Source organism: Trichosurus vulpecula, chromosome 6 (genome assembly GCF_011100635.1).
Source record: "Trichosurus vulpecula isolate mTriVul1 chromosome 6, mTriVul1.pri, whole genome shotgun sequence".
NCBI classification, from domain to species: Eukaryota; Metazoa; Chordata; class Mammalia; order Diprotodontia; family Phalangeridae; genus Trichosurus; species Trichosurus vulpecula.
This window is the reverse complement of record NC_050578.1, coordinates 29,415,423-29,439,976: the sequence shown is the minus strand read 5'-3', so window position 1 is coordinate 29,439,976 and position 24,554 is coordinate 29,415,423. Positions and strand designations below refer to the sequence as shown.

Genomic DNA, 24,554 nt, shown 5'->3' with positions numbered 1-24,554 from the left:
AAAGTAACATTGATATAATCCAACATAAGAGATTGAGAAGAAAGGGTCAGACAGATAGGAAGAGAATGAAGAGACAAAAGGTCATGAAAACCCAGAGGAAAGTATCCAGTATTGGGTGATTGTAGTGTCAAATGCTTTATAGAGATCAAGAAACATGATTAAGAAGAGAGATCAAGAGAGGTTGACTTATTGGAAGCCATTATCCATATTTATAGGTTTTTGCACTACATAAGCAGAAGCAGGTGTTCAAGGGGATGAAAGCATGGGAAAAAAGGGATGCACTTAGATTAGATGTGAGTAGTGATATCTGGTGGGAAGAATCTGGATTATTGTAAACTATGTTGCCTACAAGTGTGTGGGAAAACTAGGGTTGTGGTAAGGTGGTTTCCATAAGAGTATGGGAACAAGAGGGGAGTGCTATTCTACAGTGACAGGGAAGGCTGGGAACAGGAGGGGAGTGCTGTTTCTACAGTATCTAAAGAGGCATGGGAAGGCTTGGGCAGGATACAAGCTGGTGTCAATACTGTATGAGCTATGTGAGGCATGGGGCAGGATGCCCTTGTAAAGTATCAAAGAAGTTCCCATTAATTAAAGCATGTTTGTGTTAGGCACTGGTTCAAGAGCATTCGGTAATGGCCAGCTGGGTTCCTCCTACTGGGCTTGTGAGTCCTTGGTGGATGGACTCTGTCTACATGAGAAAGGATAGCTATCAGAGCAGGAGGGGGGTGTTGTTAGGGGGGCTGCTAGGGACGGAAGTCTTTCCTCCGGGTGCCTACTGTTCCAACTCCTACTAAGCCTGTCTGGTTTTACCCAGGAAACAGGCCAAGCACTAGAGTCCGAGCAGCCCCGGGGTCGGCACTAACTCCCTACAGGAGGACATGACTTTTGATTTAGGAATTCAACAGGCAAGGTGCAGAGGTGGGGTGGGGAGATGGGGAAAGTAGACATCACAGGCATAGGAAACAGTATGAACAAAGATACAGAGGTGGAAAAGCATAAGAAATATTCAGAGGGATGAAGAATAGTTCAGTTAGACTTGGCCATTGGACTATGGAAAGAAGTATTAGGACATAAGGTCGCACAGCTAGTGTCAGAGATGAAAAGCAAAGCCAGATCTATACCATGAAGCTTCCAGTTCTGAACAAACCAATAAGAATAAGAAAAATCAGACTGGCAGCTCCTGTTAGGGATGGATTTGAAAAGAGGAAGACCTGTTCACAGTCTATGGCGCTAGTCCAAGAGCTTAGTAATAAGGGCCTAAATAAGGACAATGGGGATAGAGAAGGGGATTGCTTAGAGAGATGCTGCAAAGCTGAAATGAACATATAATGGATTGGTCAGGAGACCAAAAGGAGAGAGAAGTCAAAAGCAACACCAGGATTTCTCCCACAGCAGGCTAAATGAATGGTGATGCCACTGACCAAAACAGGGAAGTCAGAAGGGACTAAGTTTGAGTTGAACAAAGCTGAGTTTTTGAGATCACTACATCATCTCCATTCAAATGTTTGATTACATGCACCCTATAGCAATAATACCAAGAGACTGTCAGTCGAGGTAAAATTATTGTTGTTCAGTTATTTCAGTCATATTTGACTCTTTGACACCCCATTTTGGCAAAGACACCAGAGTAGTTTGCCATTTCCTTCTCTAGCTCATTTTACAGATGAGCAAACTGAGGCAAACAGGGTAAAGTGACTTACTTGGCCAGGGTCACATAGTGACTGAGGCTGAATTTGAACAAGATGAGTCTTCCTGACTCCAAGTCCAGTGCTGAAGGGAAAGGCTAGTACATAAACATGATTTTCTTTTTTTTTTTTTTTTGCCTTCTACTATGAAGACAAGCAGCCCAAATATAACCTGGCACAAAGAGAAGGACTGCTGAATCCTCTGTGATTGAGTTGCTTTCTCAAAGCAATTGTAATCAATCAATCAGCAAGCATTTATAGGTCCCAGTAATGCAGAGTGGCAAGAAGATTCCACTGTCCAGCTGGCTTTGAACTACTGAAACCCTCTGCCACTGGATGTCCTCATTCCTACAAAGGCAGCCTAATGAAACTCAGCAGGGAGGGGCAATCAATCAATCAATTAATAAGCATTTAGTAAGGTTTCCTATGTGCCTACTTGGCACTGTGCTATGGTGCTGGGTTAAAAAGACAAAGCAAAAACAGTCCCTACTCTCAAAGAGCTGCCCGAAGTGTCTTTGGCTGATTCAAAGGTCAGTCTAGTCAACAAACGTTTGTTAAATATTTACTAAGTACAGGGCATCGTGCTGAGATGCCAGGGAAACAGGGTCTCTATCCTCAATGAACTTCTCATAGGGAAGACAACGTGCAAATAACTGTAAACATTATATATATATATATATATATGTATATATATATACATATATGTATACATATATGTATATATAGATGCATATGCACACATATGTGTGTTATATATGTTTATGTGTATGGGAGAGGACAGGAAAAGATTCTTGCAGAAGGTAGGATTTGAGTCATCTTACAGACAGCAAGGGAAATCAGAAGGCAAAGATAAGGTGGTATAGGGAACGGTTAGAGAAAAGTCATGGAGCAGGAGCAGGAGACTCATGGAAAGAATAGGAAGACCAGGGTAGCCCAATCATGGAGTATGTGAAGGGGAGTCAAGTGTTAGATTGGAATGATAGAAAAGTTCAGGATGTGAAAGAGAAGGCACTGTGCTTTACAAAAATTATCTCATTTGTGAGGAATTTCAAAGCTAAAATTCTGTATTTGATCCTGAAGGTAATAGGGACCCGTTAGATTTTATCCACGGGAGTGGTGACTTTGCTCTTTGGACTTTGGTAAAAGGGATGCATTTTGAGCTCTAGTTTGGAAGCATTGTATTGTCTGCTGAAAGTTTTCTTTTAAAAGGATCCCAGTAATGCCAGATCCCGAACTAAATCGTTGGCTAATACTAGCAATGGGGAATAAGCACCAATAACTTCCCGGGTGAATGAAGTGTATGCCCTTGAGCAATGTCGAGGTTGCATTCTGCTCTAACTATAGCCTCGGAGCGCTCTCCAAGGTTGTTTCACGTTCTGTGCATTGCAGAAGTCCAGTCAGATGGCCGTCCAGGCAAAGGGCTGTGGTGAAACCCGGTGTGGAGAATTATGGCGAAATCTATGTGGTAAAGGTCACATAGTTTCTGTGCCAAAGAGATGAGGAAGAAAGAAAAAGAAAGGAAGAAAGAAAGAAAGAAAGGAAGGAAGGAAGGAAGGAAGGAAGAAAGAAAGAAAGAAAGAAAGAAAGAAAGAAAGAAAGAAAGAAAGAAAGAAAGAAAGAAAGAAAGAAAGAAAGAAAGAAAGAAAGAAAGAAAGAAAGAAAGAAAGAAAGAAAGAAAGAAAGGAAAAGGAAGGGAGGGAGAGGGAGAGAGAGGAAGGAAAGGAGAGAGAGAGGGAGGGGGAGAGAGAGAGAGAGAGAAAGTGGGCACGCGGCTCATAGCTGTACCGAGGGCGCCTCACATGTGGTTGGGGGCTTCAGGGGTATGTTCATGACAGTAAAGAATGAAAAGGTCCTCCTCGGCGCAGTTTCTGGGGACGCGATGGGCTCATTTGGGGATTTTTACTGCCAACAGTTCCAAGGCACCCTTTGCCTTTTCCCTTCCTCTGGATTATTAAGAAATATAACTTAGGGGTGGGGGTATGGGGGTGGGGAGGAGGCTGGGTTGGGAGAGGTAGAGGTCAAGTTTGAACAGCAGCAGAACAGGAGCGCGCAGTATTTTTTTTCCTCCGTGGGCAGAAATTAGAGCCCAGGCGGACCAGGCCGTACCGGGCCGGGCCGAGGGGGAGGAGGAGGCTAGATAGCGGTCAGCTCCCGATTCCTCCACCCCAGGGACAGCTGCTAGTCCAGCCTCCTCCTGTCAGGGCCCGGGAGCGCGCCCGCGCGCGCGCCGTCAGACCCGGTGAGGGAAGTGGGGGTAGGGGTCGGGGTGGGGAGTAGGGGGGCGGGGAAGGGGTGGGGTCGGGGAGGGCGCGGCACGCGCACCTCACAGCAGCCTCCCAGGAACGTCCGCAGCTGCATTAGATGTCTGCCCTTTAAATAGGATCCAGCCTGGGGATGCTGCAGGCAGTAACAAACTGTGCTCTCTGCTGGCGGGGCGGGCTCGGCCTGGGGACAACGAGGTGAGTGGATGAGTGCATGAGAAAGGGGAAGAAGGGTCCGCTACCTGCCCCGCTCCCCCCCCCCCCCATCCCCATCCCGAGGCTGTGTTCGCTCGAGGTTCCGTGGTACCCTCCACCCTGCGGGAGAGGAGCAGAGTACTGGGGGAGTGTGTGTATGCGTGTGTGTGGAGGGGTTGCATCCGCAGCTTTGGTCGTCTTCCCTCTCCCTCCCCTCCACCCCCTGGTCTCTAGAGCATATGCCTTCCCTAATTCTTGAACCTATCCCCGCCTTCCCTACCTCCCCCGGCTCTCCAGCTGCTGCGAGGCCAACCTAACCCCTGTCTCGGACCGCTGCTTCCTGTGCGTGAGGCTGGGGCCGTCCAGCCTGTACGCCCACATGCATGCATGCCTGCCTCGTTTCCTCTTCTCTCTCCTTCCTCCCTGTCCCCAGCCCGCCCGGGCCAGGCCGCTCAGTGCAGTGCTGGGTAGGGCAGTACAACGTAGCGCCGGCTCCTGCAAGCAACCTGTGAGAGACTCTCGGGACAGGCAGCTCGGTGTTGGCGTAGATACTTATCCGGGTTACTCGCGTGTCAGAAGCCGGCCTCATGGTTGAGGCGGTGGGCACTGCTGGTACGGTCACTCACTCCTTGGCCACCCAGTCGTCTCAGCCTTTGCTATTATCAGGGTGGCATGACTGTAGTCTCCCCGTGACCCCCCTTTCCCCCCTCTCCATACCAGGATATGCAGGAGGCGGGCGCTATGGTGAAGCTCTTAGTTTAAAAAATAATACTACTTTATTAGGGTTAGGGCTATGTCCTGTTAGACAACAGCGGCCTTTGAAATACAGCTTGCCCAGGGCACTCTTGTTGTTGATACTCTAAAGAGTATTGGAAGAGGCGAAATGCAGCATTTAACACCAGTTGGCATATGTAGACATTCTCCAGATCTCCAGAAGAGGTCCTGGCCCTAGCAATGCCCCTGGTGGATGGAGTCACTGGTCAAAAGAACGCTGGAGATACCTTACCTGCCAAAGGAGAATTGGGAGGTTGACAGAAAACTTTTCTCACGTACACATGGGACTTTGGAGTCAGGACAATCTCAAGGGACTCGGTTTTATGTCTGTTTTAAAATTTGCTTTAAAAAACCCATCACTCGTACCCAAAATTCATAATGTTAGAGTTGGAGAAGCAGCTTTCAGATCACATCAGTTGAGGCTGGCTAGATATAGCTTGGACATTCTTTTATGTGTTAGACATTTTCAGAAATCTCCTGTGAGGCAGCCATATCGCAAGACCGCCAACCAGAATGGCAGATACTGCAAATCACGGGATGCTTTTGTCCATGTGGTGGCTGAATTTCTTTTAGCCAAAGAGAGATGAGTATAATTTGCCTCCCCCCTATTCTGACTCCAATTTAATCATAGCTTCATGCTGTGACTTGGAAAAGTCAGGATTGTTAAAATGAAAACAGTAAACTTGTGGGTTGTTTTAAAAAGTATTTGTGCTCCGGTTGTTTTAGAACATGCTGTCTACACAATGGTACTGGCAACAGTCTCAATTTACTTAAAATTTAAGTTGACAAGGGGCAGCTAGGTGGTGCAGTGAGTAGAGCACTGGCCCTGGAGTCAGGAGGACCTGAGTTCAAATTTGGCCTCAGACACTTGACACATGTAGTGGCTGTGTGACCTTGGCAAATCACTTAACCCCAATTGCCCTGCCCCTCCAAAAAATTAAGTTGACAGTTTGGGCTGCAGGAAGATTAAAGTAAAATGTACTGCTTTCTCAGTTGTTCGTGGTTAGGCAGAGCTAATATAATAAAAATGACAATTTTACCTTAATAAATTTACTTATTCAGTGCCATACCAATCGAACTACCAAAAAATTATTTTACAGAACTGGATAAAATAATAACAAAATTCATCTGGAAGAATAAAAAGTCCAGAATATCAAGGGAACTAATGAAAAGAAATGCTAGGGAAGGTGGCCTAGTCATACCAGATATTAAACTGTGCTATAAAGCAGCAGTACTCAAAACTACCTGGTACTGGCTAAGAAACAGAGTGGTGGATCAGTGGAATAGGTTAGGTACACAAGATGCAGAAGTCACCAACTATAGCAATCTACTCTTGAATAAACCCAAAGAATCTAGCTTGTGGGCTAAGAATTCACTATTCCACAAAAACTTCTGGGAAAATTGGAAATTAGTGTGGCAGAAACTGGGCATAGACCCATATCTTATACCGTATACCAAAATAAAGTCAAAATGGGTACATGATTTAGGAATAAAGGCTGATACTATAAGCAATTTACCTATCAGATTTATGGGAAAGGGAAGAATTCATGACCCAACAAGAGATAGAGAGGATTATAAAACACAAAATGGATAATTTTGATTATGCTGAACTGAAGTTTTTGTATAAACAAAGCCAATGCAACAAAGATTAGGAGGGAAGCAGAAAATTGGGAGAAAATCTTTGCAACCAATGTCTCTAATAAAGGCCTCATATCTAAAATATATAGGGAACTGAGCCAAATTTATAGGAATAAAAGTCATTCCCCAATTGAGAAATGTCAAAGGATATGAACAGGCAGTTTTCAGAGGAAGAAATTAAAGATATCTGTTGACATGAAAAAATGCTCTAAATCACTATTGATTAGAGAAATGCAAATCAAAACAACTCTTAGGTACCACATATCTCCTGTCAGATTGGCTAACATGACAAAACAGGAAAATGATAAATGCTGGAGAGGATGTGGGAAAATTGGAACATTGTTATATTGCTGGTGGAGTTGTGAAGAGATCCAGACATTTTTGAGAGCAATTTGGAACTACGCCCAAAGGGCTATAAAAATGTGCTTACCCTTTGACCCAACAATACCACTTCTAGGACTATATCCCAAAGAGATCGCATGAGTGGGAAAGGGACCCGTATGTACAAAAATATTTATAGCTGCTCTTTTTGTGGTGGCAAGAAATTGGAAAGCAAGGGGATGCCCATCAATTGGGGAATGGCTAAACAAAGTGTGGTATATGAATGTAATGGAATACTATTGCGCTATAAGAAATGGGGAAGATGCGGACTTCATAATAACCTGGAAAGACCTACATGAACTGATCCTGAGTGAGTGGAGCAGAACCAGGAGAACATTATACACAACCACAGACATATCGATTCTATGATGACTAACTTTGATAAACTTAGCTCTCCTCAGCAATACAAGGCTAAAAGACAACTCCAAAGGACTCATGATGGAGAGTGCTGGCTACATCCAGAGAAAGAACTGTGAAGTCTGAATGCAGATTGAGGCAAACTATTGGCTCTCTTTTTTTCCTCCTTATTTTTGGTTTTGTTTCTTCTTTCTCATGATTCATTCCATTGGTCATAATTCTTCTTTGCATCTGACTATTGCATAAATAAGTTTAATGTGAAGGTCTATGTAGAATCTATATCAGACTGTAGGCTGTCTTGGGGGGTAGGAGGGAGAGGAGGGAAAGGAAGAAAATTGAAACTCAAGAACATGTAAAACTAAGTGTTGTAAACTAACAATAAAAAATCTAATTAAAAAAATGTACTGCTTTTCCTCAGTTTTTAGTCAGAGAAATGAATTTTCCCCCCATGCTGCCTGAGTAAAGGGGGAGACATTTTAAGTTGTCATTCAGATTTCAGGGCAAGTATGAAGGGCACACATGAGAACCTGATCCTGTTCCTATCATATCATACTACTCATGTTTAGTGTTTGCTTCCAGGTACAATTTAATAGCAATGAAAAATGTCTATTTGTTCTTCATGTGAACCATAGCGGTGAGGTGCTTGGCAAGACACCTTATTTTCATGAGAATCTGTTTCTCTTTGGGTTTTGACAACTGTGTGACAGTAAAACCTACTCCTTGCCTTGTCATTTTAATTAAAAAAGAAAAAAAACCTAGTGGGGGTTCTTCCTCTCCCCCAAGTTTGCTAGCATGTTGTTAAACACTTTAAATGTGACATTACCCTGTGTTGTTGCAATCTAAATGGGACACTGTTAATAATTTATGGGAACTGTTTCATCATAGTTGGAGGGAATTAGAAATTTGGAGATTTATCCATTGGATTTGACTCTAAATGCTAACAGTTGGGAGTTGAGGGAAAGTGAATCTGTTTAGCAGTGTCCAAACCTGATTAATAACCTTTTTTTGCCCCTGGAGTTGTTAATGTAGAATCAGTCCTTAGAATGTTGTCAGGTATCAAACATTGCCTTCAAGCTTATATAGCAGAAGCCCTGGGGCTACTTGCTCATTTGCTTCCAAGACTTAGTAAGAATTGTCAGCAAATTTCTTTTTAAATCAGAATTCTTATGATTGGTATCCTGAGTCCTTTGGAAAGCTTACTTTCAGAACTATGGCAGTCAGTCATATGAAAATGAGTATGTGTGTGGTGACTTAAGAGCTGGTTAGTGAAGGTCACCCCAGACCGGAGGTGGTCAAAAAAATGCCCCAGTGTCTATTTTTCATTGCTACATTGATTGACACTTATGACTGGAAAGTAATCCAGACTGAAAAGGCTAGTGTGTGTCTGGGGTGGTGATGAAGGGTATGGGATAAAGAAGGGTGGTTAGCTTTGAATGTCAACATTGCCCACCTGCTGCCAGAGTCCTTAACACAGTGCTTTCCTGACTGACTTTAGTGGCCTCCCATAGCCACAGGGAGGGAAGGATCTATCTATCTATGTGTGTCTATGTATATAAAGATAGGTAATGATATGAAGAATATTTGGCTAACTGTTCACGTTGTCACATTTAAAGTATATAAACAGAGGAAAAGATGATGGCTGGCAGATTCATGTGGTAATGAATGTTCTTGTGTAATAATTTAATATTGTTAAGCATGTGTCAAGCTGCACTGTGATAGCAGGGAACAGGAAGGTGTCTGGAGCCAGGAAGACCTGAGTTCAAATCCTCCTTCTGACACATACCAGCTGTGTGACCATGGACCAGTCATTCTGCCCTCCAGTAACTTTCAAAGACAAGAAAATGAGTCGTCCATCTGTATCAATAGGGGAAGTTTCCACAGTAGGAGTGCCCCATCACTGGTAAAATCACAAGCTGCCCAGTCCTATCCAAAGAAAAAATTATCTTTATAATATATAAAATTTAAAACTGTCATATCTAGCTGATAAGATGAATACAGATATCACCTCAAACCTTGATAATATATATTTCTTATATTCTCAAGGCTTACCATTGTAATAAAAACAAAAATTATTTGCTGCACCAGTGCCAGCAGTGCAATCCATGTTGAATAGTTTTTTGACATTTTGAGTTTTGAGAAGCCCCAGACTCATGTCAGTTACCCTACATAGGTTGCTATAAACAAAAAAATGCAATAGAGAAGTTAGATATCGTGAAACATTTATGAATAGAATAATAGTAGGGGGCAGCTAGGTGGTGCAGTGAGTAGAGCATCGGCCCTGGAGTCAGGAGGACCTGAGTTCAAATGTGGCCTCAGACACTTGACACATGTGCTAGCTGTGTGACCTTGGGCATGTCACTTAACCCTAATTGCCCTGCCCCCCCCAAGAAAAAAAACCAAACCAATAGAATAAGAGTAGGAGAGGATTGTTTTGGTTTTTTGCAGGTAGAGGAAGATTTCTAAGTCAGTTTTACTGCAATGTGACCAATCTGACCTCAAGGAAACAAGTTACGAGCTGAAGAATATCTTATTGTTCCTGCCCAGATCAGAATAGTTTCCAGGAAATAGCATTTTACCTTAACTGTCTTGCTCTCCCTCCAACTCCTCCCCCCCCTTTCCTTCTTTGAAATTAGCATTATCCTGAAGAAGCAGTCTCCTGCCTGGCCTGAGGTACACTCGTCACATCTGCATTTTGCAGGCTTGGCCAAAAATTCTAGAAATGGAATTTGTGTGTCTATGCAGCCTCTTACCACCTTGAGAATTGGCTGTCCTTCAGACTTAAAATAAAAAATTAACAGGTACATTAATGAACTATTAACAAAACCCTTTGCCCTAAAACAGTTCTTACATCAAACTAGTTTCTGGCATGACACCCTACTGTATTGTGTTTGATTGCCGAGTGTGCTGGGTTGTTCACCAGGGTAGCCCATTGGGGGTTATCTTCTAGCCCATAGCCCATGGGACTATTCAGTTGAAATTTCCTAGTGTGCAGGAGCTGTAACTGCAGTAGTTGAGGGTGTTTTGCAGAGGAAAGTACTAATTGCCCTTAATGCTATTTCTTCATTTGGGGAGGGAACTTGGATAAACGTGACTGTCTATCAGCTCGCACATGGTCTTGGTGACTGTTAAAGTTGGCATGCCTTCATGTTTGATGTGGAACAGTCTGCCCAGATAAGTAAGAAGCTGAATTCATTGAACATTAGATATTTTACTGACTGGCTAAGAAGGCAGTCACAGTTTAGTGGTTGAGCCATCCATCTGCCATTCAGCTGGAAGGTGCCTTAGCAGACTGAAGCTTGAAAATAGAGTGAATGAGGATCATAGAATATTAGAAACAAAGCTCTATGAAATCTGCTGCCTTGTTTTCAAGACTACTCTTTTTTAACTTCCTTTTATCTGTTGTTTTCACCTATTAGAAGTGAGCTCCCTGTGGGCAGGCGCACTGTCTTTCTACTTAGACACTTAGCACACTGCCTGGCCCATTGCAGGCATTTCATAAATGCTATTTGCCTGACTGAATGTTGATTGAGGAAGAAATTGTGGCTATAAGGGTAAAGGTGACATGTCTAGGGTCAGACCAGAAGTTTCTGGCAAAGCCAGGAAATCCTATCTCTGGGGCTAGTATGCTTTTCACTGTTCTTTGTATTTTTGTTTTATTTCTGTGCTGTTCATCTCTCCTGTTACGCCAAGTTATCCCAGCATACCAACTAGATGGAAGAGATTAAAAGTATGAGGTTCACTTTGATTCAGCAGATATTGATTCTTATTAGCAGAATTGGATTCTTATTAAATTTGGCTATAACTGAGCTAAGGGATGAGAAGGAAACAGGTCTGAAACTGCCTGATCAGCTCAGATCCCTGAGCTAGGGATTGGGAAGGACACAAGTCTAGACTGCTTGCTGTCAAGGAGCTAGCCGACAGCTGTTCCAAGGGTTCTTAACTTTTTTGCATCATAGTCCACTTTGATAGACTTGGGAGACCTTCCTTTTTACATAATTGAAGGAAATGATAAATTTCAAATTACAGATTAGCAAAAATGAAGATGTAATTTTTTCTCATTTAAATTCACAATATTGTTAAAAATTTCTGATATAGAGATGGGGAAAAAATCTATGAAACAGAGAGCTCACAAGACAGAATAAAAAAACTGACAAAGGTATTCCATAGGCTAAGTACAATAGTGTGTGTGTGTGTGTGTGTGTGTGTGTGTGTGTGTGTGTGTGTATTGTGAGTGGGAACTGGTGTGGGCTGAGTAGTTGAGGAAGGGCAGCTAGGTGGTGAAGTGGATAGAGCGCTGGGCTTGGAATCAGGAAGACTTATTTTCATGAATTCAAATCCAGCCTCAAAGACTTAACTAGCTATGTGACCCTGGGCAAGTCACTTTACCCATTTTGCCTCAGTTTCCTCATCTGTAAAAATGAACTGGAGAAGGAAATGGCAAACCACTCCAATCTTTGCCAAGAAACCCCCAAACAGGGTCTTGAAGTGTCAGACATGACTGAACAACAACAACAAAAGTCTCTGAGGAAGGCTTAGCCTAAATTAAAGCCATATTGTTCATTTAGGAAGGAGGAGGTGGGGATGGGGTGGCACAAGGACAGAAAACAAAACGGTCCCTGCCTTCCAGGTGCTCACAGTCTAGGGAGGAACCACATTATTGCACAATATATACAAAGGAAGGGATACTGGCAGCCATAGAGTTCAGGTGTCACTTGAGCCAAGTTTTTAAAGAGGAGCTAGGGGACCTGCAGAGCTGTCCATGGTGGCACTGGAATAGGTGGTATGGGGGCAGGGGGAACAAGTGCTTATTCAAGTGCTTTCCCTGGAATCTTCTTCAGGCTGCCACGTGGTTTGCTGGAGTGTCTTGCCTCTGTATGTTGTCCCTGGAAAAAGTCCTGTAGACTCATGCAGTTAGAGCTGGAAGGAATTCTAGAAGTTGTGCAGTCCACACCTCACTTTTATGATACAGATGAGGAAACGAGGCCCAGAGGAATTAAATGGCTTGTCTGGTATCACCCAGGTAGTAAGTAGCAGAACTAGGATTTGAATCAAGGGCCTCCGGCTCCAAACCCAACACTCTTTCCACTGTTAGGCTATGACACTTTTAGGAAGTACCTTCGCCTCCTTTCCTCCCCCCACCCTGGCATACCCTTCCACAGACCCCTTTAATGCTATGTCATTGCCCAAGGGTCAATCCCATCCCTCCCTCCCTCCACCCCCCAATAACTCTGCTTCATGCTAATCTTCATTCCTTGATCCCCAATCATGTAGTCCTCTTCATTCACAGACTCTCCTGTTAGCTCTCCCTTTTCCACTTCCACTGCTACTACCTGACACCAGGTCATCATTACTGAATCATTTCAGCTCATTTGACAGATCAGGAAACTGAGGCTCTGTATTGGGGATCCTTAAAGAGTTTGGCCTTTGTTTCCTTCAATTAATTCAGTGTCTTTGATTGAGTCTTACTAGGTGCTAAACCCCAGGCCCAAACCCCTATGTATTAGGTGCTAAGCTTATGTGGGTGTGAATTGGTAACTAAGATGGGGCTCCAGATGGGGCCAACGAAGGGAGCTGCTAACACCAGAGCGAATCGAAGGAGCCTAAGTTCTGGTTGCTCAGATGATGTTTGATGACGTCTGAAACTGTATAAAAAGAGAAGACAGAGCTATTTGCTTAAGGCTCTCACTCCTGGAGCATGGGACTCTGGATAGCTGTTCTAAGGGCCGTCTGGCTGAACTCACATGTTGATGGTTTTTTTGGTAACTGAATTGTGTTTGGTCTGTTTGTAATTGTTGTGTATTTGCTCTGAAGTTCAGGGTGCTGGCTTTTTCCCCTGAATTAAGTGAATAGTATTCGTATGCTGGATTAAAGTGAGATTGTCAACCTATTAACGTTGCTTTCCTTAGTAAAGCAGATCAAAAGAACCTGGGCTTGCAGTGTTCTGTGAGCTGCTTGTTGTTGGTTTTTCAGCCCCACAGCAGCTGCTTGCAGAATTGCTACAACAGGCCCACAGGGTCAAGTGACTTACCCAGGACCACACATCTGATAAGTATCTGAGACCAGATTTGAACTCAGGAAGATGAGTCTTCCTGACTCCAGGCCAGCACTCTATCCACTTCTTTATCCAGCTGCACTTATGATCTATTACTTTGTCTTTAACTCTCTCCCCAGCTACATTGTAACCATAGTCACTTTAAAGTATTGTCAGTAGCATTTAGTAGATACTGATCAACCAGTAATCTACAAGTGTTTATTAAACACCTGCCATACCTAAGCACTGTATTGGATGCTGAGCAAACAAAGACAAAAGCAAAGCATTCCCTGCCCTCAAGGAGCTTCCATTCTATGGGGTAAATGGTAAAAGTTGGCTAATTGTGATTAAGAGCAGTTAAGTGTCCCTGTAGCAAGAGGAGTTACCAAAATTGGAATATGCATTTAATCGTTCAAGTTATATGAAGAACAGAAACCTTTTTAAGGTTTGATTTGAACAGAATCGTCCTAAACATAAAACTAGACTCAAACCTTTAGAAGTCCACAGGCCCCAACCTTATAGTTTTGTTCAATTTGGCAGACATTTATTGAGGACCTACTATGTACAAGGTAGCTGTGAAAGGTACTGGGGGTCACAAAAACAAAAATACCTGTCCTTGAGGGTAGGTATAATACCTACTGTGAGGCATGCAGCATGGGAGGTCTTGGTGTAATGGAAAACAAACTGGCTCTGGAGTTAGATGACCTGAGTTCAAATGCTGCCTCCAGTGCTTTCCACCTGTGACACCATGACCAAGTCACTTTTCTTCTCTGGATCCAAGTTTCCTCATCCATAAAGTGAGGTTGTTTGAGTAGGTGGCTTCTCATGTCCCTTCCAGTAGTGTGCCTGTTATCCTGTGTATACAGGTATAGTACCAGGCAAGACTGATAAGGGCAGAAGATCTGATGAAGAGTTCTGGAAACAGTTGAAGAGACTCATGAGCAGGTGGCATCTGAGACGAGCCTTGAGGAGGACAAGGATTTTGGAATGCACTCTGGCCTTGGAGGGTGGCTTGTGTGAATGAATGGGGTTGGCATTCTGACGTCTGGGAATAGCAGGTACCCCTGCTGGGTTGCAATACAGTCTGTGAAAGGATATCCCGGGAGCTAAAGCTGAAGGAGAAAGCCGTCTGCTCGTTGTGGTGAGGGGCTCATGTGCCAGGCAAAGGAGTTTGTAGATACCCTCGAGGCAATGGAGAGCAACCAAAGGCTTTAACTTGGAGCAGTGTGGTCAGACTTGTGTCCTAGGAAGATTATTCAGGCAGCTATGTGAAAGCTAGATTAGAAAGGGGAGGGCAAGACTGAAGCAGAGAGACCAATGAGAAGGTTACAGCTGTCCATCAGAAATGTGATGGGCGACCATACTCAGAGGATACCTGTGAGAGGGGAACAGGAGAGAGAATTCATAAGGACTAGAAAACTGGAAAAAGGGAGCAAAGGAGAGGGAAGAGTCATTTGAGCTTCTGATTAGGCGTAGAGTTACCTGCTTGGCAGAGGCTCAACTGTGCTATTTAGAGACAGGTGGTTGTGGGTTTGGGGGACTGTGGGAGAGGACTGTCACACTCTAATCTTAGCTGACTGTATTGTAGCCATCATATTTAGCTCAATAATACTACTTTAAACAAATTCTCTTTTTTATTCCCTAAGCCATCAGTGAATGTGCTGATGTGTGTGTGTGTTTTACTGTTTATGGTAAATACTGTTTATGCCCATACTCTACATATAGCTTGAGAAGAATGGTAGAATTCTTTCTTAAGGAGCAGGAAGGAAGTGTTGGAGATGGATACCTTCATTTTACAAAGACAGCAACAGTCCTGGAGAGGTTAGGCGTCGTAGCTAATACCAGTTAGTGCTGAAGCTTTAGATTTTAATTTGTAATTGTAGATTGTAATTAGAAGACAGGTCTCTTCCCAGGAATGGTGTGCTGGTACATGTCTATCAGCCAGCTCTGGGAGAGGAGGGGCAATATACAGGGAGACATACTTCTAAGCTTAATTTGCATCATTAACATTTTCTCCACCAATTTCTTAAGTCGAGACAATGGACAAAACCATAAAACAAGCTTTGTTTTGTAGCCTTTGCCTATTTCTAAGGTGTAGATGTTCACACTGAAAATTGAACAATCCTCTTCAGAGCTGGCTCCAGCACACCCCTGCTCCATTAGAAGAAAAAAAATGTCCAATGAGTCCTAGAAATTCCATCTTGGGAATTTTAAGTTCCTGTTTTGGCCTGATGGATGCTGATAATGGGTGAAAGAAAGCAGAGTGGCCCGTGTGGATTCACATTCCTTCTGTTCCATAGGACTAGGCAGGATGGAATTCTTGGGGCCATTCTCAGTGGAAGGAGCCCTTACCTAAACCTGTTAGAGGCAGCTTCATTTGGCAGAAAGAGCACTGGATTTGCAGTCAAAAGGACCTGAGTTCAAATCTTACCTTAGGGACATTGATCAAGTCACATTTATGTAGCTCTAGGGTTCCTAAACTCTGCTTGTCTTTCCCTGTGTTTGGATATACATCTGTCACCACCCTTGTCCTGCCTATCCTCTGAGACACTTCTTCTAGTCTTAGGAGATGAAATGTTTTTTTCTCCTCTTCCATCTGCTCTGGCAGAGAGGAACTCCCACTTCCTCCTGGTTACTCCAAGCTTTTCTCATTGACCAGGCTTATAGTGTTTGCCCAAAGGGCGGGGAAATAGGAAATAGAATGGAAATGGCTCAGAAACTTCATCCTGATCAGAAGTTTAGATGCCTTGGGGAAAAAGATGGAGGATCTTGATTGCTTCCTCCCTGTGCACGGGGATATTCCTGAAAACCATTTGGGGGAGAGAATTAAGTCAAATCATGCTATTTGGAAAGAAAACAAGAAACGGCTGGGTTTCTGAAATAAAGGAATGAATCATGTCCAAGTTTGTCCCTGGCTAGAGCTGAGTAGAGTTACATCTGCAGTGTACTGGAATAAAGCTGGCTGTATTAAGTTTCATCAAGTGTTACTTAAGTAATCTTGGAGACTGACTATTCTTCACACTGACCCCTTTTTTTTTTTCTAAGACAGCAATTAGCACTTTATTGAGACAGTTGCTGTAAATCACTGTAAATCTGCATTTTTCTTGTCTGTTTGGGAGAAGTTGGGATAAAATTGGGAAATAATGTTGATGACTGGAAAGTCTGCTGTCCAGCCTCATTTCTTTACCAATATTCAGTACCAGCTGACCATATGAAATGAGAGCTTTGGACTGTGTGACCGCTCAGGGCCCTTCCAGTCTAACTGTGTGATCCTGTGACCTTCTTAGTCTCTTCAGGATTCTAGAAGAGAACGGAGCTTGTTCCTGCTTCCTTACTTCCTAACAAAGCAGTGTTTAAAGTCTGGAAAATAGTTGTCTCCCTTTTTTCCTGTTGCCCTAACACACACATATTCTCTCTCTCTCTCTCTCTCTCTCTCTCTCTCTCTCTCTCTCTCTCTCTCTCTCTCTCTCTCTCTCTCTCTCTCTCTCTCCCCCTCTCTCTCTCTCTCTCTCTCTCTCTGTCTCTCTGTGTGTGTGTGTCTTTCTTTTTCTCTCCACCCCCCCCCTCCGCCTCCCTGTCACTCCCTCGTTCTCTCTCTCTCCTCTGCTCTGGAGATTTAGGTTCAAGCCAGCTTCTGATACAGGTAGTCTGTGTGGCAACTCATTTAACTTCTAAGACTCGGGTATTGATCTGCATAGATAGAGGGAATTTCCTCACTGAGAGTTCCCTATACTAATGAAATCAGAAATTAAATTTTTTTAGAAAGTTTTCCCCATTCAACATAGCATTTATTTAATAATACTAACCACTGTGGAATGCCATTTGATATGAGGTCTCAGGTTGAAATGTGGCAGTCAATAAACTGTTATTATGTGCCTACTATGTGCTGGCCGCTGAGGAAAGCTAAACAAGATGGCTCTTGCTCTTGAGGATCTCATAGCTTAACAGGAGAGACAACATATGACCAGCTGTATGTAAACAAGACATATGCGCTATCAAGCTTTAGAATGGAGGCTGGGAGAAAGCTGGCCGCCCAAACCTGGCAGAGGTCCCCAGGTCACCCAACATGGGACGGGAGTCTGTTGAAGCAACAAGAGGCAGCAGTACAATGTCTCTGGCCACGACACATCTACTCCTGAGGCTTGCAGTCCAAAGGTTTCAAACTCATCTTCTTGAACTCATGGGAGACATAATGGCCAGGTAAATGGCTTCAATCCCTCCCTCCCTGATCCAGAGAATTCCTTGGGAAAAATGCTGGAATAGAGGGGACAGAAGTGGGGCTTCAGTGGCCACGCAGTGGGAGTTCCTGAGTCTCATAGGATCAGAGCCAGCAGGGGTGAACACCAAGACGCCTGACGTACCTTTGCACAGCCAGAGGAAGTGGCAGATGCCAGCACAAACAACAAACAGCTGAGACCATTGATGAAGAGCAACAGTGCTGGAGAGCAACCCCAGGGGAACAGGAGACTTCAGGCAGCAGACACCTCCCCCACACCACAGGAAACTGACGGCTATAATACACAAAGCCAGTAACTACACTCACAATCCCCAGAACAAGAAACCTGGGACAGAGATCCCTGAGCCCCCAAAGCAGAAATCCACTGTAAAGCCAGGAAAAAGCTAACCAACATGAAGAAGAACACGAAAAAACCAGGGACCATTGATTCTTTTTATGGAGACAGAGATGACCAAAATACCAATTCGGAAGATACTATACCCACATCTGATACCTCACAGGGGAATGTGAACTGGTCTCAAGCCCCAAAAGCATTACTGGAAGAGCTAAAGGAGGATTTTAAAAACCAAATTAGAGAGGTAAAAGAAAAAAGGGAATAGATGGAAAAAAACCCACTGATCAAATCAAGTCTTTAAAAAATAAGATTGGTGAAATGGCTAAGGAGATTCAGAATCTAAATAGAGAAAATGATACTCTGAAAGGTAAAATCAACCAATTGGAAAAGGAGACTCAAAAGCAAAATGAAGACAGCAACTCATTAAAAATTAGAACTGAGCAAGTGGAAGCTAATGACTCTATGAGGCATCAGGAAGCAGTAAAACAAAATGTAAAAAATGAAGAAATAGAAGAAAATGTGAAATATCTGATTGGAAAAACAACTTCCCTGAAAACAGATCCAGGAGAGACAATGTAAAAATTATTGGTCTACTGGAAATCCATGATGAAATAAAAGAGTGTTGACAGTATCTTCAAAGAAATTATCAAAGATAACTGCCCAGAGGTCCTAGAACCAGAGGGTAAAATGTCATTGAAAGAATCCACTGATTACACCCTGAAAAAGAACCAAAATTGAAAACCCCAAGAAATCTTATAGCCAAATTTCAGAATTACAAAGTCAAGGAGAAAATACTGCAAGCAGACAAAAAGAAACAGTCAGAATCACACAGGATCTTTCAGCTTCTACATTAAATGACAGGAGAAATTGGAATATGATATTCCAAGAGGCAAAGGAGCTTGGACTACAACCAAGGATCACCTATCCAGCAAAATTGAGCATACTTTTTCAGGCAAGGAGATGGACATGCAATGAAATAAGGGAATTCCAGACCTTCCTGATGAAAAGGCCAGAACTCAATGGAAAATTTGATCTTCAAATACAAAACTCAAGAGAGACATAAACAGGTAAACAGGGGGGAAACCCCCCACAAAGCTTATAAATCAATAAGGGCAAATTATTTACATCTTTATATAGGATTATATCATTTTATATATATATATATATATATATGTCTGCGTGTGTCAATGACAATTGAAAGGGATACACATAGACTGTGGATGTCTGTATAAAATAACTGATATAATGACAAAAAACATAATTAAGAGATGTAAAGGGAGGGTTATGGGAGAAGAGGTAAGGAGGTAGTAGAAAATGGTAAATTACATCAAATGAAGAGGCACAAAAACATATTATAGTAGAGAAAAAGAGGGGAGGGAGAAGAGCAGTAGTTGAGCTTTACTCTCATTGGATCTGGTTCAAGAAGGGAATAACATACCCTGATAAGTATAGAAATCTAACTTGTCCTACAGGCAGTAGAGGAGGGGAAAGGGGGAAAAAGATAGGGGGGTGGTCAGAAGGGAGGGAAGAAATAGCAAGTGGAAAACACTAAGATAAGGGAGGGGAATCAAGAGGGAGGGTAAACTGAGGAAGGTGGCGGTCAAAAGCAAAACTTTGAGGAGTGGAAGGGGAAAGGGAGAAATAAAAGCATAAACAGGGGGAAATAGAATGGAGAAAAAGACACAGATAGAAATCATAACTGTGAATGTGAATGGGATGAACTCTCCCATAAAACAGAAGCAGATAGCAGAATAGATTAAAAACCATAATCCTACAATATGCTATTTACAAGAAACACATTTGCAACAGGGGGATACACACAGGGTAAAGGTAAAAGGCTGGAGTAGAATATATTGTGCTTCAGCTAAAGTAACAAAAAGCAGGCTTAGCAATCCTAATCTCAGACAAAGCAAAAGCAAAGATAATCTAATTAAAAGAGATAAGGAAGGACACTACATCCTGCTAAAAGACACCATAAACAATGAAGCAGTATCATCGTTTAACATATATGCACCAAGTGGTATGGCTTGGAAATTCTTAGATGAGAGGTTAAGAGAGTTACAGGAAGAAATAGACAGCAAAACTATAATAACGGGAGACCTCAACCTCCCCCTTTCTTAACATGATAAATCTAACCTCAAAATAAACAAGAAAGAAGTTAAGGAGGTGAACAGAATTTTAGAAAGGCAGATATGATAGACCTCTGGAGAAAACTGAATGGGGATAAAAAGGAATATACTTTTCTCTCAGTAGTACATGGCACATACTCAAAAACTGACCATGTACTAGGGCATAAAAACCTCACAATCCAGTGTAGAAAGGTAGAAGTAGTCAAAGCACCCTTTTCAGATCATGATGCAATAAAAATTATTTGTAATAAAGAACCATGGAAAACAAGCTAAAAATTAATTGGAAACTCAATAATCTAATTCTAAAGTATGAGTGGGCCAAAGAACAAGTCACAGAAACAATTAATAACTTCATTCAAGAGAATGACAATAATGAGAAAACATAACAAAACTTATGGGATGCAGCAAAAGCAATTCTTTGGGGAAGTTTTGTACCTCTAAATGCTTAAGTGAATAAAATAGAGAAAAAGGAGATCAATGAATTGGGCATGCAATGGAAAGAGCTAGAAAAAGAACAAATTCAGAATCACCAATTAAATACCAAATTAGAAATACTGAAAATCAAAGGAGAGATTAATGAAATTGAAATCAAGAAAACTATTGAATTAATAAATAAAACAAAGAACTGGTTTTATGAAAAAACCAATAAAATTGATAAACCTTTGGTCAATTTGATTAGAAAAAAGAAACAGGAAAATCAAATTACCAGTATCAAAAATGAAAAGGGTGAATTCACCTCCAATGAAGAGGAAGTTAAAGCAATAATTGCCAGTTGCCTGCCCATAAATTAGATAACCTTAGGGATATGGATAAATATCCTCAAAAATATAAATTGCCCTGATTAACAGAAAAGAATGTAAAATTCCTCAATAACCCCATCTCAGAAAAAGAAATTGAGCAGGCCATCAATGAACTCCCCAGGAAAAGATCTCCAGGACCAGATGGTTTTACATGTGAATTTTATCAAACATTTAAAAAACAATTAATTCCTATACTTTCTAGACTGTTTGGGAAAATAGGTAAAGAAGAAGACCTACCAAATTCTTTTTATGACACAAATATAGTACTGATACCCAAACCAGGAAGAGTCAAAACAGAGAAAGAAAATTATAGACCAATCTCCCTAATGAATATTGATGCAAAAATTTTAAATAAAATATTAAAAAAATTGCAGCAATTTATCATGAGAATAATACACTACAACCAGGTAGGATTTATTCCAGAAATGCATGGCTGGTTCAATATTAGGAGAACTATCAGCATAATTGATCATATCAACAACAAAACTAGGAGAAATGATATTATCATCTCAACAGATGTAGGAAAAGCCTTTGACAAAATACAATACCCATATTAAAAACATAGAAAGCATAGGAATAAATGGAGCCTTCCTTAAAATTATAAATAACATTTACCTAAGACCATCAACAAGCATTATTTGTAATGGGGATAAGCTAGATGCATTCCCAGAAGACCGGGGTGAAACAAGGATGTCCATTATCACCCCTTCTATTCAATTTGGCACTAGAAATGTTAGCTGTAGCAATAAGAGAAGAAAAGGAAATTTAAGGAATTGGAATAGGCAAAGAAGAAACTAAATTATCACTTTTTGCAGATGATGTGATGATTTACTTATAGAATCCTATAGAATCAAGTAAAAAACTACTTGAAATAATTAACAACTTTAGAAAAGTTGCAGGATATAAAATAAACCCACATAAATCCTCGGCATTTTATACATTACTAACAAAACCCAACAGTAAGAGATAGAATGTGAAATTCCATTTAAATTTAATGTAGGCACTATAAAATATTTGGGAGTCTATCTGCCAAGACAAACCCAGGGCCTATATGAACATAATTATGAAACACTTCACGCGAATAAAGTCAGATCTAAATAAATGGAAAAATATCAGTTGCTCATGTTTATGCTGAGCTAATATAATAAAAATGACAATTTTACCTAAGTTAATTTATCTATTCAGTGCCATACCAATCAAACTACAAAAAAAAAATTATTTTACATAACTGGATAAAATAATAGCAAAATTCACCTGGAAGAACAAGAGGTCTAGAATATCTAGGGAATTTATGAAAAGAAATGCTAGGGAAGGTGGCCTAGCCATACTAGATATTAAACTGTACTATAAATTAGCAGTCATCAAAACTACCTGGTACTGGCTAAGAAACAGAGTTGTGGATCAGTGGAATAGGATAGGTACACAGGATGGAGAAGTCAATGACTATAGCAATCTACTCTTTGATAAACTCAAAGAAACCAGCTTCTGGGCTAAGAATTCACTATTTCACAAAAACTTCTTGGAAAATTGGAAAATGGTAGGGCAGTAACTGGGCATAGACAAATATCTTACACCATATACCAAAATAAAGTCAAAATGGGTTCATGATTTAGGACTAAAGGCTGATACTATAAGCCATTTGGGAGAGCAAGAATAATTTACCTGTCAGATTTATGGAAAACAAAGATTCCATGATGCAACAAGAGATCGAGAACGTTACAAAATACAAAATGGATAATTTTGATTATGTTAAATTGAAACATTTTTGTATTAAAAAAAGCCAATGCAATAAAGATTAAGAGGGAAGCAGAAAATTGGGAGAAATGCTTTACAAATAGTGTCTCTGATAAAGGCCTCGTCTCCAAAATATACAGGGAACTGAGTCAAATTTATAGGAATACAAGTCATTCTCCAATTGAGAAATAGTGAAAGGATATGAACAGGCAGTTTTCAGATGAAAAAATTAAAGAGATCTATAGGCATATGAAAAAATGCTCTAAATCACTGATTAGAGAAATGCAAATCAAAACAACTCTTAGGTACCACATATCTCCTGTCAGATTGGCTAACATGACAAAACAGGAAAATGATAAATGCTGGAGAGGATGTGGGGAAATTGGAACATTGTTACATTGCTGGTGCAGTTGTGAACAGATCCACCATTTTGGAGAGCAATTTGGAACTATGCCCAAAGAGCTATAAAAGCGTTCATACCCTTTGACCCAGCAATACCACTTCTAGGGTTGTATCCCAAAGAGATCAAGTGGGAAAAGGATGGATATGTACAAAAATATTTATAGCGGCTCTTTTTGTAGTAACTAAGAATTGTAAATCAAGGTGATGCCCATCAATTGGGGAATGGCTGAACAAGTTGTGGTATATGAAGGTAATAGAATACTATTGTGCTATAAAAAATGGGAAGATATGGACTTCATAATAACCTGGAAAAACCTACACACTGTAATGCTGAGGGATCGGAGCAGAACCAGGAGAACATTATACACAACCACAGATATATGGATTCTGTGATGACTAACCCTGATAGACTTTGCTCTTCTCAACAACACAAGGTTCAAAGACAACTCCAAAGGACTCATGATGAAGAGAGCTATCTACATCCAGAGAAAGAACTATGGAGTCTGAATGCAGATTGAGGCAAACTGTTTGCTCTCCTTGTTTTCTTTTTTTTCTCTTTTGTTTTTATTTTTGTTTTTGGTTTTGTTTCTTCTTTCTCATGATTCATTCCATTGATCATAATTCTTCTTTACAACTTGACTATTGTGTAAATAAATTCAATGCAAAGTTATATGTAGAAGATATATCGGATTCATACCTTCTTGGGGAAAGAGAGGGGGAAGAGGGGAAGAAAATCTGGAACTCAGAATTATGTGGAACTGAGAGTTGCAAACTAAAAATAAAAAAAATCTTAATTATAAAAAAATCATGACTAGCTTGAAGCTGCTCTGCATACAGTTTTATCTACTTACTTTCCCTCCATCTAAGAAATTAGCTTGTGTTTCATGAAAAAGCTTTAGAATGACTCTCTAGTGAGGCTTAATGCAATTAAAGTTTCCAGATTTCCGGCCAATCAAGCAGCAAGCATTTATTAAATGTTTACTATATGCCAGGCACATGTGGGAGAGACAGTCTTACAAAGACCTGTATTCAAGTCCCACCTTCAACATATACTGGTAGAGTGATCCTGGGCAAGTCATGTGCCTTCTCAGTGCCCAAGACAACAATCTAAGACATAAGTTTCAGGGCAGTAGTCAATCTCTTTGGGAGAAGGAGTTTCCCAATATCCTGGGGGTTCCCTACACCAAACCAAATCACAGAAACTTCCCTTCCAGGCACTGTGCTGGTCCCTGGGAATCCAAAGACAAAAAACAGTCCTTACCCTCAAGAAGGTTGCATTTTACTGGCAAACAGATTTGTCTTAGTTTCCTCATCTGTAAAATGAGCTGGAGAAGGAACTGGCAAACAGATCTAGTACCTTGCCAAGAAAACCCCAAGGAGGGTCACAAAGAGTCAGACACAACTGAAACAACAACAACAAAACCACATATATTTGGATGCAAAATGCACACAAAGCAAATACAAAGTCATGAGAAGAGGCAGGCACTAGTAGCTGGGGTTCTGATTGGAAAACTGTGTTTGTAGTTGATTAAAGTCCATTTTCCACTAATCCCAAGCATAAACCTCCTGTTCCTGGACCTCACATTTTTGGCCTGT

At 41.4% G+C, this 24,554-nt stretch overlaps 1 protein-coding gene across 2 annotated transcripts in view; it reads left to right on the top strand.

Annotated features, from left to right (window-relative positions):
* The first annotated feature begins 4,042 nt into the window (after positions 1 to 4,042).
* The window catches only part of LOC118854050 (long-chain-fatty-acid--CoA ligase 1-like), an 82,168-nt gene continuing 61,656 nt past the window's right edge, over positions 4,043 to 24,554 (top strand). For both annotated transcript variants that reach the window (XM_036764357.1, XM_036764356.1), the window contains exon 1: positions 4,043 to 4,144. The gene's annotated coding sequence lies outside the window, so the exon portion shown is untranslated. The remainder of the gene's footprint in view (positions 4,145 to 24,554) is intronic.